Source organism: Parus major, chromosome 12, assembly GCF_001522545.3.
Source record: "Parus major isolate Abel chromosome 12, Parus_major1.1, whole genome shotgun sequence".
Classification (NCBI taxonomy): Eukaryota; Metazoa; Chordata; class Aves; order Passeriformes; family Paridae; genus Parus; species Parus major.
The window spans coordinates 19,853,555-19,858,872 of record NC_031781.1 but is presented as its reverse complement, the minus strand read 5'-3'; positions in this window follow the sequence as shown (position 1 = coordinate 19,858,872).

Sequence of the window (5,318 nt, the reverse complement as noted above, 5' to 3'; positions counted from 1 at the left end):
CAGAGGCAGCAGTTCTGGGCTGTCAGAGGCAGCAGTTCTGGGCTGTCAGAGGCAGCAGGGTGTTGCTGCAGGGATTCCCAGGCTGTCCCAGAGTGAGCTGTGCCCTGCAGGTGCCCTGAGCACGGGGCTGTGCCTGCCCTGGCCGAGCTGTGCCTGTCACAGTTCCAGGGATGCTGAGCAGAGCTCTGGGCTGAGCTGGCTTCTCCCCCCATTTCTGCCTTGTCTCCACCAGCCCACAGGCCATTCTCACTCCCAGCAGTGACCAACACCAGGAGGAAGCGTTACCTCCACTTTCCCCCCCTTCTAGACCTTATTTATTGAAAGCAAACAAACCACGTGTCTTGGGCAAATATTATGACATTTCATTATTCATACTTGGTGTGATAAGTGAGCTGGTTTAGGGGCTGTGGTTGATGATTTATTTAGTTTGGATGTGGATATAAATCCAGTCTGTGGAGGAAGCACTGTAACTCTGTAGGAATGTGGATGCTCTCGTGTCCATTGGAGCATAGCCAGTACCCAGCACCTAATTTGTGGTGTTTTAATGCAAGCAGGGGACACAAACACATTTGTAATGTTGTAGGAACCAGGTGATTTCAGCAGTGCCCAAGATCTGAGTAGTAGAAGGCGCATATTGGCTTATTAGATGGAGAAGGGAAATTCAATTTAAAAGAAATATTTATTTAGTGTATAAAATTATTGATTTCTCTGCTCAGGATAAAAGGGAGAAATAGAATAAATACTCTATTTTGTTCCATTGCCGTTGTCTTGCAGACAGGCTTTGGGGGTTTCAGCTGGGACTGACCATGTTCATATCAACATCCATGGCAGGCACAGGAGGCTGCACACGGAGCTTGTCCTGGTGTGGTGACAGTGACAATCCCACTGCCACTGTGCTTCCCCCACGTGTGTCTGGGCACAGCTCTCCTTGCCTGGTGCCTCTCTGGGCCCAGGGCAGAGTGGCTGACACAGCTGCTCCTGCTGTGCCTCACAGCTGGACCCCAGGTGTAATTTTGGCTCAGGGCTTCCCGGGCTCTCTGGGATGGGTTTAACTGCATGGCAAGCTGTGTTCTAGGAGAAAAATGCTTCAGCTGCAAGGCCAGCTGCTGAGGGCTGGAGAAACCAACAGCTTTTGGAGCCCCTTTGAGCACACAAGATCCAAACCTTGTGAAGTGCTGGTCCTGCTGCAGGCAAAGCTGCTCAGAGACCCCCAAGGGGCCTGGGCACGCTGAGATCTGTGAGCCTGTTCCAGGGCTGTGCTGGGGCTTTCCAGGAGTTAATGCTGAACTATTTGTATTTTTATGGGTGTTGCTGACTGGGGCTATTTATGGCAGAACTAAAGGAATTAATATTCATAACTTCCCCTGACTGTGCCATATAAATCAGGAGTGGCTGTCACAGCGGGCCCGTGTTCCAGCCACGGCGTGGCAGTGGCTCAGAGGTGGCTGGACACTCCTGGTACACAAATTAAAGCTTTAGGAAAGAGCTCTGCTGCCAAGCCACACTCTCAGTGCCCCTGTGGGGAAGGTGAGCCTCCTCCCGAGGGCAGGTATCCATGGACAGGACATTTCTGGGCTCTCCCTGGACCTCCAGGGCCCTCCAGGCACGGCACTGGGGCTTTGCAGGTGGATCCCAGCTCTGCAGGACACGGTGGGAACTGCCCCAGAGCCCTGCCTGGGCCCTGACAGGGCTGAGCCCCTCGGAGGAAGGCAGAGGGTGGTGGGAGAGCCCCAGCAGACTGCTCAGGGGGGTGTGAGCAGGACTGAGTGTGCCTCACACAGCAGCAGAGCTTCGTGGGGACCTCCAAGACAAGAGGTGACACCTGGGGGTGTCTGGGCTGCAGGAACACGGGGATGTGCCCACCTTGCTCTGGGGCTGGAGGGCCCTGATGGCCCCATCTGCACCAGGAGAGGAGGGAGAGGCTGTGGGGACTCAGAGAAACTGGCTGAGCCTGAACTGGAGGGAAAAGATGGCCAAAAAAGGAATTAAGAAAAATAATTATCGATGATATAAGAGATGGGTGGAAAAAATAGAAGAGGGTCAGCAAGATCCCAGCTCTGTCAGAATCAAAAGGGATTATGTTCATGTGTGTAAATCCCCCACTGGAACTGGATTCCATATGTGGAAGAAAAACAATGCTGTTTTTCTCCTTCTGCACACTATTTCTGGTGCTCTCTAAAGCCATGCCCCAAGACTCGATGGTATTTCATGGAGAACCTGCTCAGCCCTCAGGACAAGCAGTGCCAGACTCCAGAAACACAGACACTGCAAGAACCACATGATTGAACAAATGTTATTCTTTCCCTTGTTTTTATTATAAGAAAAGGCATTTGGCAAGAAAGCTTCATCTCTTTGAAGACTGACATCTTCCATCATTTAAGCTCTACCTATGATATGGGTATACCTATTATACCTTAGATATGGGGAGGGGAAACTGCACGTCCCTGAAAAGAAGCAAAGGGTGCTGGAGGTCCTGGAGGAGGGAGCAGGGAGAGCTGGAGGCTGGGCCTGTCCTGGGCACAGCTGCTGATGTTCCCTGTGCTGGCAAAAGCCACTCCATGAGCTGGGGCTCGGTGCTTCAGCCTGGCAGTGCAGGGTCACATCCCCACTGACCTGCCCCAGGGGGAATGGTGAGCTCAAACAACCCTGGCCCCAGTGATGAGGAGTAGCCTGAAGCCCTACTGTGATTGTTGATTTTTTCTTGGAAAAATCCAAAATTATTTGTCCTTAGGATGTGGTGGTTATAAGCAAAGGGCAACATTTTCCAATATTATTTTCCCAGAGAAATACAAATACATGTGAGTATTTCGTGTGCTCATGCCTGGTTTGACACGTTCTTGGCTGCAAATGCTCTTCCTCTATTGAACCTGAGCAATCACAAACCCCAGACTGACATTTTCCACTCAATTTTCCCCAATGGTAATGTGTGGATGCTTTGAGGATGGGTGCAGGGAGAAGGGATGGCTTTGTTTGCACATCTGTTAGGAGTTCCAGGTTTGCTGTAGCTCATGGGCAGCTTGAGGGGAGCTCTGCCCCAGGGCCAGGTGTCTGCTGAGAGTCCTTTGCTCCCCGGCTTTTTAGTCCATGTGTTTCCACCCTGCTGTCCCATCTCTGTGGCTAAAACAAGGCTTTTTGTCACCACCCTGCTGCTGGGGATGGTCTCAAACAGCCCTGGGGCTCTGGGCACTTCCAGGTCTCTGCTTTGGGAATCCACATCACACGTTTTGCAGTTTGGCTCCAGTTTCCAGCTCAGCAGCTGGAGCCAAGGCAGAGCCCCTGGGCTGCTCTGTGCTGCCTTGGACCCAACCTTTTCCTGCCATTGCTTTGCAGACTGTATTGTCATTGTTTGCTGGCTCTTCAAAGGCTGTACAATGAAAATATGAGTGACCCTCTGATGCTTTGAGCCCAGTGCCTGCTGGGGGTGGAGCTGGCAGCTGCTGCAGTAGGTCCTGGTTTGCTTTGCTGGCTTTTTTTCCCTGCAGAAACTTAGGGAGAATCTGCCTTGGAAAATTCAGGAGATGAGGAGGGGAAAGGTGCTCACCTGGGCCTCTGGGCTGGGGTATGCTCACAGCCTGGGCATGGAGATGGAAATCACAGGATGGTTTGGGTTGGAAGAGACCTTAAGGATCATCTCATGGGCAGGGACAGCTGCCATGGGAGAACCTTGTTCCAGCCCAGTCTGGGGATGGCACATCCGCAGCTCAGCCGGACCCACCTCGCGTCTCCTCTCCCAGCCTGGCTTGCCACCATACCACTTTGTTCCTTTAGGATGAGTGTTTTGGGATGTGCAGAAGCCCTGAGAGCTGGGGTTACTGCTGGGCTCTCCCTTCCAGGTGCTCCTGGATGTGGCTGCTCTGAGCTGAGCCGTGGCTGGCACCGAGAGTGTGCCCAGTGCTTGAAACAGCATCGCTGTGCTCTGGAGACAGGACAGCCCCTGGGGCTGAGGTGAGGCTTAAAAGGAGCTGTGGCTGTCACAAGCAGAACAGGGTGTTTGAAAACACAACCCTCAGCTTCCCCTGTGGCTGTGGAACCACATCCAGCCCGTGTTCATCAACAGGCCAAGGCTCCTTTTATAGTAAAAGCAAATACTGGAGGGGCTTGGGGCCAAACGCCACTTTTTTGTCATTCTGCATTGCTGGTGTGATTTCCAGAGCTCTGAGCTATCAAATCCTGACCAGAGGAGGGAGAAGGGATGATGGTTGGCACCTTTTGGAGATGGGCTGTGGCACCACCAACCCCCAGGGTCTGGAGCAATCTCCCCTTCCTTGTTACATGGACACGGCCCCTCTTACTTTAAAATGTCCTTAATGAGCTTAATATCCTAAAGGGCTGATGCTGCCTGCAGTGTTATATCCTCCTTAAACAAAGGGCATTTTCTACCTGGTGTGGAACACAGAGGAGGGGAAAGAAAGATGTAAGCAAGGAGGAAAGACAGATGTAAGCACTTCTGGCTTTATTTTAGACAGTTTAAATGCTGTGGTGGCTGGAGCAGGAGTCTAGAAAATCTCTTTGCACATGTGCAAATAGTAAGGGCTGGGAATTTAAATTTTATCCTGTGTAGAACTCTGTGAAATTGTCTTTATTTTAAAAAAGCTTTTGTTTTGAACCTTTAAAGTAGGTGAAAAAAAACCTGTTTCACAGCAGTAACTGTAGAACAGATCTGCTCCTTGGAGCTTTGAGTAAAAAATGGATGTTGCAATCAATATACCAGCCTTGAATATTTTATCAAACTGGAATTATGGAACTACAGTTTCGATGTTGATCAATAGAGTATGGAAGACTGTAGGACATGTGGGATTTTGAGGCAGCCGAGTGAGGCTGTGGAGACTGTTCTGCTGTCTCACAGCACCATCTAGTGAGTGCTGCTGGGGAAAGAGCATCCTCCTCCTCCTCCTCCTCCTCCTCCTCCTCCTGAACCCCCGGGAGCAGCCTTCTCCTTTGCCTGGTTCCCGTTCCCTCGGGGAAAGCTGGGTCTGCTGGATTTGCCTCCTAAAGGAATCAGCACAAGTGTGCTGTGGTTTTTACCAGGAGCAGGCAGCAGAGCCCTCTGCCTGCCTGGGCTGGGGAGCTGTGGGTGGGATGGAGAGCTGGAAGGTTGGAAGGTTGAAAGCTGGAAAGCTGGGAGGTTGGAAGGTTGGAAGGCTGGGAGGTTGGAAGGGTGGAAGGTCAGAAGGTTGGAAGGTTGGAAAGTTGGAAGGTCGGAAGGTCGGAAGGTCGGAAGGCTGGGAGGTTGGAAAGCTGGGAGGTTGGAAGGTTGGAAGGTTGGAAGGTTGGAAGGTTGGAAGGTCAGAAGGTTGGAAAGCTGGAAGGTTGGAAAG